At 43.4% G+C, this 15215-nt stretch overlaps 1 protein-coding gene across 5 annotated transcripts in view; it reads right to left on the bottom strand.

Moving 5' to 3' along the window:
* Nucleotides 1–15215, bottom strand: part of PRKCE (protein kinase C epsilon) — a 498954-nt gene that overhangs the window by 417088 nt on the left and 66651 nt on the right. The gene's annotated exons all lie outside the window — the stretch shown is intronic.

Raw genomic sequence — 15215 nt, 5'->3', positions numbered from 1 at the left:
CTGCCTTAGCCCCGCTATGCCGCTGTCGAAAACTGGATGCCTGGCCACCCTAGGGCTGAGGTATGTTTCTCTCCGCATCACCCAATGTTTCCCAACCCCCCCAGTATCTCAGAGGCAAGAGCATGATCCCGCTATGTTTTTGCCCCTGTGTGCATACACCAGGGGGTGGGCAGAAGCAAGAGTGGACCCTGGAAGAGAGGCTGGAGTTCCTGTGGCAGCCCACAAGATCTGACCAGCCACCAGGGAGCAGGTAGGAACAGTTCTCCTCCCTCTGCCCTCCAGCCACCGTAGAACATAGCGGAGATATCTGGACTGGAGGATAGGCAGGAGCATGTGTGCCAGCTGATGGGATGAAGAGGCAGGAGGAACAAGGAGCCATCACTGCCAGGCACTAGCTGCCAAGGAACAGCAGTAGGAACTGCCAAGAGTCAGCTGCCCCCTGCCTGAGTCTCAATAGCTCCCTCTCCTCTCCCTCTGCACCCTCATTCACAGCTAATTTCGCCCTCCCCTAGGCTGATTTGTCTTAGCCTGGGCAGTTGGGCCTTTCATTAGGAAGCCCAATTCACTGAATGGCTACTAAGTAAGAACAACACTCTTTCTAAAGAAAAAGAAGTTGGCAGGCAATGGCTTACAAGAGACATAGGCACAAAAATGCTTTTACTTAGCTGGCAGCATCTGCCTGATTGACAGGTCGTAAGCAGATGCCTCCTATCTTTCCAGATTCATTTACCAGTGACCAGAAAAAAGTCAATTTTCCAAGAGATAGGCAATCAGCAGCTAGAAGAGGTGAGGATTCTAATGCCACTTTTAGAAGGCCTTTGGAAGGTGGTTTGTAAACCGTTTTTAGAGAGAGGAAATGGGGGTCACTACAACAAGAGAAGGTTAAAAAAATAGTAGAATAAGGACTGAAAGAGGAAAGCACATGAAAGGGAGACTACATTCGAGAGGCAAAACCAATGCCAACACTGCTTAACACACCGAGGCAGAGAGGTGCAGTGATTTACCAAAGATCACCCAGCAAGTCAGAGCTGTGGGTAGAACCCGTGCAGCCGGAACCCCACTCTGCTAGCCCATTGTGTGGGGCAAACAACCTCAGTTGTAGTTATTACATTGTCACTGTCTAGGCAGCTGTTTTACATTTGTTTGTTTTCAGAAAAAGAAGAAAAAAGCGTTCGTAGAGGTTTGACTGCAGGTGCACACTTCCAGACATGCCTTTTTCCAAGAGAAACTTCTGTCCACTCCATGAGTCCACTCCTTGCACGCACTCTCTTTTCAGGCCTATTTTTTCTGGTCCTTCTGCATCTAGTACTTCATCTCCTTCACTGCTTCTTAGAGTTGCACCACACTGTTTCTTTGCTCTCTCACTTCTGCTTTTTTGCACAACTCATCCTAGAAATGGACTATATACAAGAGACAATCTTACCCAGCTGTCTGAAGGCAAGAGTCAAATCCTCAAAATTTCAAGTGAAGTGTCATTAATTTTGACCTATTAAGCTTGGCCAGCAGTGTTTAAAAAAAAAATTAAAAGAATGCCAGTGACTGCACATGCCTGCCCAGAAACATCATTACTTATTGGATGGATAAAATATGAGGGGTAACCTGCTACAAAGCAAGGCACATCCTAAAAATGACAGATCAAAAGTGAAACATGCATTTACTGCATCTTGCTGTTTAATACCCAATAGGCAGAGATGTGTCAATCAATTTAGAAATCATTGAAATTTTTTTAAATACTCCTAAATTCCACTTCATACATTTTATATTAAAATCTTATTAAAATATCTCTTTTTTGCCAAGAATTTCTCACATACAAATATCCCCCACTGCCTCATGCTCATAGCTGGGCTGGATGCTAATTAGCTCATCCTGTTAAAGTGACTTATAAATGTCATTACAGATGGGTACAGCACTGATGACAGCCCAAGCTGGGGAATGTATCACCACTCAGTTACACAAGCTGCTAGGAAACGAGAAGAGTGGAAATTGGAAGATAAATCTGGGACCTTGGAAGCACTTATTACAGATTGAAAGATAAACCATCCCATTGTCAGAAAGAATCCAGAATACTAAACCCCCCCACAATTTTCATTACACCGCTGACAAAAGATACCCACAGTAAAGTGTAAGATGTTTTTAAGCATGGCGTAAAACAAAATCAACGATAAATTAACATGAGTAATATTCCGAAGTCCGTATTGCAAATTACTACATCAATGTTATAAAATATTTAAGGCCTGTTCCTTCAATTCAGTGAGATTGCTTGTCAGCAAATATTACTCAGCATGGCTATGGTGGGAGAAGCAGGCTTAGAAAGTCAGTGGTTGGATTCTGTGCTGGCATCAGACGGGTGCAAACCAGTATGTTTAAATTCTTGATAATTTCTCTCCCCACTTTCAGAGAGAAAATGGGCCCAATAGACAGCAGAAATGATACAACTCTGCATGGAGGGTGTGATGTAAGGAGCCTGCCTTTGCCATGCAGATTCCCCATCCATTAGTGCAGGGAACTGGGTTTAGAGGGCAGCAAGGGGACAGTGGCTGCATGGCTTCAGAGAGCAAAATCCCAATGCAGCAACAGGTGTGCTGTGCATTCTGACAGGGTGGGTTTTTTTCTCCCTGACCTTCATGTAACCTTGCCCCATACACAACCCATTATTCAGGTTATGTGTAGGATACAGTATTTGGGCCTAGGACTTCTCACGGATTCGATTTAGCAAAAATTAAGAAAGTCCTTGTAGCAGGTGAAATCCAGGTACACTCGTGGCTGGCTTGGGCTCTTAAATTAGACTATAGGTGAATAACATTCCATTTAGTTCTTGTTCGTTTTCATTATCAACCCCAAGCATTCAAATATCATGAGTCAGGACTGTAGAAGTCATGAAAGTGCCTGAAAAATGAGTTTTAAAAAGAATTTTGGAGTCTGGTTGGATATGGAGGCAGTTGTCTACAAATGCTTCATCTGGTCCCTAAGTACCGCCCGTGAAAACTCAGCCTCCACAGGTTTCCAGTCTCTTCAACTCTTCATTTCTCTCTCCTTTCTTAGAGGATTGTTTAATTTTATCGGATACCAGTTTCTTCAATATTTACAGAACATTTTATCTTGTTTTATTTGTGCTTGTGTTTTTCCTTTGCACACTATGAAGGGGAACACTCACTGGCAGTGACACCGGTCAGATCAGGGCATGGCAGGTTGTCTTCCTCCTAGGCATTCCCCTTTCTCATTTCAGCTCTACTGCGTGATGGTCTGTCCTTTTAGCAACTTAGTTCTCCAACCGTACACATACAGAATTCAATAACATGGAATTCTTCAGAAGTCAGCAAGGAATTCTGAGCTTCCCCCTTTGATTGGGATCTGGATCCTTGCACCTTCAGGATCTTCCCCAGCTAGGTTCCCGGTCATTGTTCCCTCTTCAGAGGTTGATAGGCAAGCCTGGGCCTATCCTCTCCACTGGGCTCCAATCCAAGGCTCAAAGTTAGGCAGCTAAGACCTACGGTACACCTTTGGGCACTACGCAGCTGTCTCCCTGGATCACTCCCTACCAATGTCCCCTCTTCTCACAGGAGTAAAGTAAAGAACTGAACACAAAATTAAAGTTTCTGACTTCAGAAATCACCAGGCCCTTCTTTGCTTGCAGGCTAGGTCAGGTCAGTATTGCCAAGCCTCAGGCAGCATGATTTCCTGGGGTTTTCCTTCCCAGGTATTCAGAACACAGGTCAGCTCCCCTAACCATCTGCCTGCCCCCAAGCTACTCTGCTTCCCTTTTTAAGCTCTACCTCCACCGTGTGCAAGCTTTGCAGGTGAGGTGAGTTGGGTTGGGGTGGGGCCAGGTCACCTGGTCACAAAGCAGCTCCTTAACCCCTTCTTCGCCAGTGTGGGGTTTGTATACCCACTGTGACAGGGTATACCAGGCCCTTTGCGGCCCCGTGCTCCTTGTGGTCCTACCACACCCCGCCTCAGGACAGGAGCAGCTGGGTCCTCTAGACCCACCTAGAAAAGCTGTGGGGAAGCAGCCAATCAGAGCCCAGCAGGCTCAGTTAAAAGGAACTGCAGAGGTTGAACAGGGCAGGTTTGGCTGGGATTTGAGTGGCAGAAAGGGTGCTCTGCTCTGGCCACAGGAGCCTGAGAGATAACCAGAAGTTGAGTTCATTTTGCATCGTGGAAGGAGACCACAAACCCAGAGATGATCCGTTCCCGCTGATAGTGGGGGGGGGGGCACAATTTAAAGGTTTGGCCACTCTTGGAACAGCATGAATCATGCCCCACTCCCCAAGCAGGCCCTCTTTACTCTCAGTCTCCCTTCCCAGAAAGCAGCGGCCCCTCCCTGCAGCTCCTAGCTGTTGCTCCTGCTTGTCCCCACGGAGCGCAGCTTGCTAGCTCCAGCAGCTGCCGCACAGGGAGGGGGCCCAGCTGCACCATGTGACTGAGCAGGGCCAGCAAACCCTGGCAGAAATCTGGGGAGGTTCGTGACCTCCCATGCACTGCTCACGCACTGCCTCTGCATGAACCTGAGAACAGTACCCCTCAGGGACTAGGTGACAGGGAAGAGATCCACTGGGAAGAAGCCCGGAGAAAAACAGTAGCAGCTAATTTACAGAGTTAAAGGGAGCAGTGCATGACTGCTGTTCACAGGGTCCCAAGGTTGGGACCCAGAGTAGTGAGTGGACCTGGGTCCTGCCTCTGAGGAAGTGGCCTAAGACATGAGATTAGGATAAGACTCTTTACTAAAATCCCAGAAAAAGGCAAGAGTTTAAACAGACCCAGAGAAGGGGCTGAAGACCCAGGAGAGGGCCAACCATCTGTTGAACTTTACTACCTAGGAAGGGGACTAAGCTTAAGGGGTGACTGGCTGGAGAGCTGGGGCTGTGAGATCAGCTAAAGTCAGAGTCTTGAGGGAGAAAGCCCTGGGGGCAGTGCTCTATAACAGGGCAGGGACGGACTTAAAGCTAGCACAGAAGGGGCTGAGAACTGAGCCCAGAAACAGGGCTAAAGACACTAACAAAGGCACTGTGATAGGCCCTGTTGGACCTTTGTTACCCCAGCAGGGGTTCATCCATTATTGACTGTGTGACTTAGCTGGAGGGCTGAGCCACTAAAGACCCACCTATGAGGTCAACAACCTACGTGGGATGCCAGGAGAAAAATAAAATTGCAGCACTGCACCCAGCTGACAGGAGGCTCTCACCAGAGGGTGAAATGCTCTAAAATCAACAACTGTCTTCGCTCAATGCTTTTTTATTGCTTTCCCTGTTGTGAATTGGGGAAACGTAAGCATTTTGATTAACGGTCAGCTGACTCTAAATACTCATATGATTTATACAGAACAGGAGAGAGGGCGAAGAATTACAGAATGGAAATTCAGGAGATGAGGGGGTAAAGCAGAAATCAAAACAAACACTGCCTCTAGATATTGTGACTCCATGGAGTCAACAGGGGACACCTGAGCTCCCTGTCCTAAAATGAGGAAAAACAAGTTACAAATAATAACCTACTGAATGTAATTTTTATTTATAAAACATCTAGTGTAATAGTGACAATCTAATAGTCTGATCATTTTCAGGTTTGCTTCCTGAATTTTATGTGATGACTCAAAACAGATAGAAATTGAATGGAAACACTGATACACTGTTGCCTTGGCTGGTATAATGGTTATTGGACCAACTGGCAGGCAGCATTCATTTATTATGATAGGAAGCATGGTCTTTGTATTTCTGGTGCGAAGCCAGTCCTCCAGGTCTTCAGCACTGTCCTCCCAATGTGCAACCATCTCTCTTCAACAAATTCTCAGCCCTGTCTTGCAGATGGATACTAAACGGGGTTTGTTTGATCCTTTGTAAATTTGGCCCTTCTTCAGAGGTGACTAACACCCCACTTTCAATGCAGATGTCCTATTCTTCCTAGAGCACTACTGTTCTGCAACAAGAAATGTTTAACTCATAAGAAGAACATAAGAAAGGCCGTACCGGGTCAGACCAAAGGTCAATCTAGCCCAGTATCCTGTCTACCGACAATAGCCAATGCCAGGTGCCCCAGAGGGAGTGAACCTAACAGGCAATGATCAAGTGATCTCTCTCCTGCCATCCATCTCCATCCTCTGTCAGACAGAGGCTAGGGACACCATTCCTTACCCGTCCTGGCTAATAGCCATTAATGGACTTAACCACCATGAATTTATCCAGTTCTCTTTTAAACTCCGTTATAGTCCTAGCCTTCACAACCTCCTCAGGTAAGGAGTTCCACAAGTTGACTGTGAGCTGCGTGAAGAAGAACTTCCTTGTATTTGTTTTAAACCTGCTGCCTATTAATTTCATTTGGTGACCCCTAGTTCTTGTATTATGGGAATAAGTAAATAACTTTTCCTTATCCACTTTCTCCACATCACTCATGATGTTATATACCTCTATCATATCCCCCCTTAGTCTCCACTTTTCCAAGCTGAAGAGTCCTAGCCTCTTTAATCTCTCCTCATATGGGACCCGTTCCAAACCCTTAATCATTTTAGTTGCCCTTTTCTGAACTTTTTCTAGTGCCACTATATCTTTTTTGAGATGAGGAGACGACATCTGTACGCAGCATTCAAGATGTGGGCGTACCATGGATTTATATAACGGCAATGAGATATTCTCCGTCTTATTCTCTATCCCTTTTTAATGATTCCTAACATCCTGTTTGCTTTTTTGACCACCTCTGCACACTGTGTGGACATTTTCAGAGAACTATCCACGATGACTCCAAGATCTTTTTCCTGACTTGTTGTAGCTAAATTAGCCCCCATCATATTGTATGTATAGTTGGGGTTATTTTTTCCAATGTGCATTACTTTACATTTATCCACATTAAATTTCATTTGCCATTTTGTTGCCCAATCACTTAGTTTTGTGAGATCTTTTTGAAGTTCTTCACAGTCTGCTTTGGACTTAACTATCTTTAGCAGTTTAGTATCATCTGCAAACTTTGCCACCTCACTGTTTACCCCTTTCTCCAGATCATTTATGAATAAGTTGAATAGGATTGGTCCGAGGACTGACCCTTGGGGAACACCACTAGTTACCCCTGTCCATTCTGAGAATTTACCATTTATTCCTACCCTTTGTCCCCTGTCTTTTAACCAGTTCTCAATCCATGAAAGGACCTTCCCTTTTATCCCATGGTAGCTTAATTTACATAAGAGCCTTTGGTGAGGGACCTTGTCAAAGGCTTTCTGGAAATCTAAGTACACTATGTCCACTGGATCCCCCTTGTCCACATGTTTGTTCACCCCTTCAAAGAATTCTAATAGATTAGTAAAACACGATTTCCCTTTACAGAAACCATGTTGACTATTGCTCAACAGTTTATGTTTTTCTATGTGTCGGACAATTTTATTCTTAACTATTGTTTCGACTAATTTGCCCGGTACAGATGTTAGACTTACCGGTCTGTAATTGCCGGGATCACCTCTAGAGCCCTTTTTAAATACTGGCATTACATTAGCTAACTTCCAGTCATTGGGTACAGAAGCCGATTTAAAGGACAGGTTACAAACCTTAGTTAACAGTTCCGCAACTTCACATTTGAGTTCTTTCAGAACTCTTGGGTGAATGCCATCTGGTCCCGGTGACTTGTTAATGTTAAGTTTATCAATTAATTCCAAAACCTCCTCTCGTGACACTTCAATCCGTGACAGTTCCTCAGATTTGTCACCTACAAAAGCCAGCTCAGGTTTGGGAATCTCCCTAACATCCTCAGCCGTGAAGACTGAAGCAAAGAATCCATTTAGTTTCTCCGCAATGACTATCTCGATCATCAAGGGGCCCCACTGGTTGTTTAGCAGGCTTCCTGCTTCTGATGTACTTAAAAAACATTCTGTTATTACCTTTGGAGTTTTTGGCTAGCCATTCTTCAAACTCCTCTTTGGCTTTTTTTATTACATTCTTGCACTGACGGTAATTTGGCAGCATTTATGCTCCTTTCTATTTGCCTCACTAGGATTTGACTTCCACTTTTTAAAGGAAGTCTTTTTATCTCTCACTGCTTCTTTTACATGGTAGTTAAGCCATGGTGGCTCTTCTTTAGTTCTTTTACTGTGTTTCTTAATTTGGGGTATACATTGAAGTTGGGCCTCTATTATGGTGTCTTTAAAAAGCGCCCAGGCAGCTTGCAGGGATTTCACTTTAGTCACTGTACCTTTTAACTTCTGTTTAACTAACCCCCTCATTTTTGCATAGTTCCCCCTTTTGAAATTAAATGCCACAGTGTTGGGCTGTTGAGATGGTCTTCCCACCACAGGGATGTTGAATGCTATCGTATTATGGTCACTATTTCCAAGTGGTCCTGCTATAGTTACCTCTTGGACCAGCTCCTGCGCTCCACTCAGGACTAAATCTAGAGTTGCCTCTCCCCTTGTGGGTTCCCGTACCAGCTGCTCCATGAAGCAGTCATTTAAAGTATCGAGAAATTTTATCTCTGCATTTCGTCCTGAAGTGAAATGTTCCCAGTCAATATGGGGATAATTGAAATCCCGCACTATTATTGAGTTCTTAATTTTGATAGCCTCTCTAATTTCCCTTGGCATTTCATCATCACTATCACCGTCCTGGTCAGGTGGTCGATAACAGATCCCTAATATTATATTCTTATTAGAGCATGAAATTTCTATCCATAGAGATTCTATGGAACATGCGGATTTGCTTAAGATTTTTACTTCATTTGATTGTACATTTTCTTTCACATATAGTGACACTCTCCCCCCCTGCATGACCTGTTCTGTCCTTCCGATATATTTTGTACCCCGGAATGATTGTGTCCCATTGATTGCTCTCAGTCCACCAGGTTTCTGTGATGCCTATTATATCAATATCCTCCTTTATCACAAGGCACTCTAGTTCACCCATCTTATTAACTCCTGTGGAAACCACTGTATCTCGCTGCATCCTTTGCTGGGCAAATGTAGGCACGTGAATTTCTGGGACAGTCTGGCATGGTTTTTCTGGATGGTATTGCCCAAAGGTTTTCTTTAATAAGATGCTCTGGAGGTCTTCTAGAAAGAGTTACACACAGAGCCAGTCTCTAGCATTGCCAACCAACCTCTCAATTCTGAGAGCATTTATAACTATGTTTTACCCCTGCTCATACGACTCCTGAGAACAACCTCCTTTATGAAACTGTGGATCAGATCAACTCAGTTCTAGAGGAAGCTGAGTTTCTCTAAGAGCTCACCCTTCTGCATCCAATCCTTTTCGATTATTAGAAGCAAAGACCTTTGCTGGTTTGAAGGATAAGTTGATAGCTCTTCCTTCATCATTGTCCAAGGAGGAATAGACAGAGGGGAAGCAGAGCAGTAGATCTGACTCCCTGCTCCCCAGATGCCACAGTGGACCTGGTATCTGGGAAGTTCAACTGCAGTCCAAACCCTCTCTTTGCCTGAAGTCTGGCTGAATGTGTCACACATTCAGGTTGGGCTGTAGTAATGTGGAGGTAGGTCACCACCACAAAACCAGGCATAAGCGATGGGGCAGGGCTGCAGGAACACATGGGTTGAGTGTAAATGTCAACCGAGGTGCTAGACACTTGGCAGATCTGTCTAGGCACTATTATGATATAATAGCTTGCACCGTAGCTAGCTATACCCACTATCTGTCTATGAACCAGTACACTCAGTCCCAAGGTGTGACATGGGCACATTATCACCTCAGTGTAATGACTTTCCTGGCTAGCTCAAGAGTGGTATCAACAGCAGGCAGCTATGTTGTTTATGCTCTGGGATACCACATTTAGATACCATGGTAATGAGGGCAATATAAACGCCTATATAGATAATAGATTCAGTCTCTCTCACTCAAAGCTGAACTTCCTAGGGGTTTATGGTAGGGGAAATAGAAGAGGATCATCTGAGCCCTGGGAACCCTAGGATAAATATACCCACTTGCTTCTCCTTGACACTTATCTGCCATCCTAAATTGGTGCAAGGAATTAATGCTTTATCCTTTGAACCAATGGAGCTGAAGTACAGATAAAACAAAACAAAAAAATCACTTGCCCTATCACAAGATCATGGGGCTACATTAAATGAATAAATATGGCTCTGTCATGTGAGCCTTTTCTGTAAGCCTCTAGATATATTTTATCACTTGCAGTAGCCACAGAATAAAAAGACATTGCTGTTACAACACTGGCAACTTTGGAAACAAATGAGGTATCGTGTGATTTAAAGAATTTCCAATATTTTATCTAAAAAGTTGATAAAGCTGCAAGGTTTGTACTTGTAAAAAACTGTCTGCTCCAGTCCACATCTCTCCCACGTCTAATATTGCCAAATTGAGAGATACAAATTACAAGTTAGGAGTACAGATGGTGGAGCCTACAGCAAAGTCCTGACATCTAGAGTCTGGAGGATCCCTTTTCTCCCGTTCCTCTAACACAGAGCTATGTCACCCCTCCTACAGAAAATTCTCTGGGAGAGGAGAGAAAATATCAGGAAATTCCATATGTTTGCACCAATCAGTCCAGAGCATCAGCTGGTATAAATTGGCATAGTTCTGTTGAAGTCGATGCTATTTGGACTTACACTGAGGATCTGCCCCTATGAGTTTCTAACTTGTCATCACATTGATTTGCATACTTGACCATGAAGTATCATGCTATAAACATTTGCATGTTCTGAGCTCTTGGTTTAAGCCAATTTATTTAAGCCATTCATGGAGTTAGTCAAGGCAGGGTGACCAATAAAGAGAGAAAAGGACTTCCATAAGTGCAACCAGCAGCAGTCATTTAAATGGTGGTATGATACAACCAACCATATGATTGCTTGAATACATAAGGTTTACAGAATTGACTTGAATGGGTGTTTGAGGGCACTCAGCAAATCACTGGATGGCACTCTAAAAGTGAGGAGAATAACTTGTGTAGCCACTGGCAACTGTGCCAATTGGTGTAAAATGCTATCCAATCAGAATTCAAGGCAGGGAAGAATTAGCCCTACTATATGCTGACATGGGCACAAAAGAGGAAGTGACTGATAATTCTGGCTGGACTGGCAGCTCGTCAATTGCCGACTGCAATGAATAAATGCCTTGGTTTGTTGTTACCAGAACACCTAGCAATCAATCAATCAGTGCATTTTTTCCTATCTAAAGATATGATTGGATTTTTACGTATAGAAGCCAATGAATCAATACAAGTACTAAAGCTTCTCTCCGCTTCCAGTTAACACCTTTTTAATCTCGCCCACCTTAATACTCAAAGCCATGATTCAAAGTGTAGTGAAGAAGAGCATTTGGACTTTATTCCATGTGTATCTTTCATGAGACATTTTCCTTCACACCCCTTTTGTTAGCTTTTGTTATTACTGCAGTCACGTTGCGTTTCTTTTCATATGGTGTGTCGTGTGTTTGATAGCCAGCCTCTGCCTGCACATTTCTGAACTTAATGAAAAGGGGAAAGTGTTCTTTCTTCCCCCTTCCATCTGTACAAAACTACACAAACTAGGAATGCTTAAGGACATAATTCCAGGCACTCTGCAGCTGATTTAAAAAGAAGCTACCCCTGCCCCAGGCAAAAAAAAAAAAAAAATAATGAGATTATTATCCATTGTGGAGATTTTACACTCTTTACTGAAGTAGCTGGTACGGGTGGGTCAATGTTGGAGACAGGATGCTGAGCCAGAGAGATCACCAGTCTGCTTAGTATAGCAATACCTATGTTCTTATTAGATGTTAGACATTATGTTACTAGACAAATATGTCAGGCCAAAAGCCAAGCCTATCTCCTGCATTACATTGAAGGATTAAGCTGCAAGCACACTCATTTAATAGTAATTTAATGGCCTCATTAAGAACTCGGCTACACCAGTTTTACGCAGCATAACTGCACTGACTTCAGAAGAGTTATTCCTGACACTAGAGGTTTCTTACAGTGAAGTAAAATCAATCTAAATGCAAAACCAGCATAAGTCAGAGAGAGATCAGGCCCTTTCTTTTGAAACACTCTCTAGCATCGAAACCTTAAGACAGAGAAACAGTAATAACTAGTTCTTCAAAGCTGTAAATCTGTGTGTGTTAAATTATTGCTAATGGTGTTCACAAAGTTAAATCAATATAGGATCTAGCTATGTTGTTCCTCAAGGTCATTAACCAACCAGCTTGCAGCCTGTGAAGGTTCATTAAAAGAAATAATTTATATTTTATCTTCATTAAGTTTATTTTGTGAAGTTTGCAGGGCAAGGCAGGGGATGTGGTCAAGACCCTGTGCATTACTTTAGTCCTTAATGTGAGACTTGGGGGGCTCAAGTGGCGCAGAGGGCCTTTTGCTGGACGCTCTGCACCATTTTGTTGGTGCAAAATTCTTCTCAGAGAGGGTAAAGATTTCATTGAAAAATGACCCACAAACGGATTGCAGCAGTGGCAAAGCTCAAGCTCAGATAACACATTTGAGGACACTTTGTTCACAGGGTATTTTGCAGCTTTCATACAAGCCAGTTATAGAACTATCAATATGATTTAAGACGGAAAATACTGAAGCTTGTTAACTGTATTACCTTGGCAATGTGTTTACATTAGGGTAAAAATCAACAGCAGCAGCACTCCCCCAGGAGCATGATGGCACTGCTGTGCAGTGCACTATGGGCATTCATCATCTAGGTATGATCTCCTGATCCTCTTCACACAGACAACATATGTAGTGTGGAGAAATGTCAGATCCAGGAGCCATCCATTAAGAGACATTTCTGGTTGTCTTAAAAGGATGCTTCCTGCCCTATCATACTGAATATATGGTGGGATGGTGACAAGAAGAAAGGACAGGAAAGGAAAGGGGGACAAAAAGCTCAGAACTGAAGAGGTAATTTATTAAGGATTTAAAGGAGGATGCAGTAAATAGCAGCACCCAGAGAAAGAATCTATTAGCCATTAGGTTAGCAGAAGACAATTGGTCACATTAAGTTGTCTAATTTCATATCAAATCAGACTTAAGAGGTCCATATATGCTATATGGTACATTAGACTTGATTTATACAACAAAGTACCACCCCTTTCACAATTTAGCTGTATGTGAATCCTACAATAACTGTGCAAAGTCTCTGTGTGCATGCAGTAAAAGCAAATAAATACCAGCAAGAAAATAACTTCTGCACTTCTAGGGCTTTATTATAAAGACATAAAAAAAGACTTTAAAATAATGGCAAGTGGTGTAGCAGCTGAAGTGGGAAGACTCAATGGCATTCTGAAAACAGACCCTGTTAAAGTATCTAGACATTCTTTGCACTGGGCACAAACTAACATTTCTTGGAGCTCCCACCTTTTTTTCCAGTTCTTACAATATAGGCGTATAAAAGCTATGTTTCTGAGAATACATTTTTCAATGTTAAAACCCCACTGGTTATTGGGAATGCTTCAGCGCTAGTTATCTATCCCTTCGGCCCAAACCCAGGCTGCAACAGGCTTTAACCACAGGTAGTACATTAGTAACTCCAAGGTTTGATGCCCTGTAGGACCCCAGTCACTGCAATGTGAATAATTGGTCTCACAATTCATGGTGACAGCTGGAAAGGTCTCCAGCAGGAAGTATTAACATAGTAGTAAAAGTGGCTAAAGAAAATTCTACTAGAAGGCCAAAACAGACCCTATGGAGACTAAGGCAAGCCTGATATTTCCTCATGGGTGGTCCAGAAATCCTGTTTTAACTCATCAGTAGGACTTTCTGTTGCAATAGCTACTGGAAGAACTGACAGCCTACAGTTTACCAGCTCCTTTAAAACCTGACAGGTTTCAGAGTAGCAGCCGTTTTAGTCTGCACCCGCAAAAAGAACAGGAGTACTTGTGGCACCTTAGGCCTGGTCCCCACTAAGCCCCCACTTCGGACTAAGGTACGCAAATTCAGCTACGTTAATAACGTAGCTGAATTCGAAGTACCTTAGTCCAAACTTACCGCGGGTCCAGACGCGGCAGGAAGGCTCCCCCGTCGATGCCGCGTACTCCTCTCGGCAAGCTGGAGTACCGGCGTCGACGGCGAGCACTTCCGGGATCGATCCCAGAACATCGATTGCCTGCCGCCGGACCCTCCAGTAAGTGAAGACGTACCCTTAGAGACTAACAAATTTATTTGAGCATAAGCTTTCGTGGGCTACAGCCCACTTCTCACACTTCTTATCGTGTAGCCCACGAAAACTTATGCTCAAATAAATTTGTTAGTCTCTAAGGTGCCACAAGTACTCCTGTTCTTTTTAAAACCTGACATTCTCTCCCCTCTCCCGATCAAATTAACAGCCAGCCAGTGGACTCTCCTAAAAGCTTAATTTTCTATACGTCAGCATGTGACTGGAACAAGAGACTATGCTGTAAGATGGGTGCGAAGCTCTATACATGAAAGCGTCCCATAACATTCCTTATGGATTATACACCTCTGCTTGTTAAAAGCTCATGGGCTTTTGATAAAGTCATGACTACAGTATGCTCTGCTATTCCCCACCAAGACCATGACTGTTGTGAAAGGCTGCACTCCAGAGGACGCTATGTTGCATATGGATCATTTTAGCACACAAACTGAGTCAGAGATGGAAGAAGCAGTCTCCATTTCTGATAGCTAACAATTAACTTATGTTTGAATTTTTTCCCTATAGAAGTTGTTCCTAGTTTTAGTTGTCTCTGATTCTTCCTGTCTGGGTGAAATTCCTCATAAGTCACTACAGCATGCACTCCCTTCAACTCTGCCAGCATAATGATTTCGTTTTGTTAACCCAGAAGTGTCTTTCCCTTATCTTTTGTAGTGTTTGTGTTGATTGTGTAATGTTAATCTTACTGTAGCAGGAAGCCAGGCAGGGGAGCAGCAGTGACTCTACAGTGAAAGAGAGCGAGAGAGAATCTTTAGGAATAATTTTCCTTAATCTAATAAAGTTTCTTGTTCAGTGTTAGAAAGAAGTGCCATTCTGTGATTCTTTACCATTGTCACACATAGTATTCATGAGCTCCAGCCATCTGAATTATGAAGATGGGAAGTTCTTGGGTGTTTAGCTGAATTCCATAGATACTGACCCCTGTCATGTAATAGGGTTATTAACTATTTGTAAACTGGGGCCAGGAAATGAAGATGAGCCCACCTATGTGTCATGTTGGTTGGGGAAGATGAACCTACCTATCTGGTGGGTTCATACCAAGCCATTTCAATGGGTGTGAGGTATGAAGACACTCATGCAAGTTTTATATTAGTAAGTATAAAAGAACTTGCAGTTCTATTCCCTTTGCATT

This window comes from Chrysemys picta, chromosome 3 (genome assembly GCF_011386835.1).
Source record: "Chrysemys picta bellii isolate R12L10 chromosome 3, ASM1138683v2, whole genome shotgun sequence".
Classification (NCBI taxonomy): Eukaryota; Metazoa; Chordata; order Testudines; family Emydidae; genus Chrysemys; species Chrysemys picta.
Note: the sequence above shows the minus strand (reverse complement) of the source record. Positions and strands in the feature narration are given on the sequence as shown.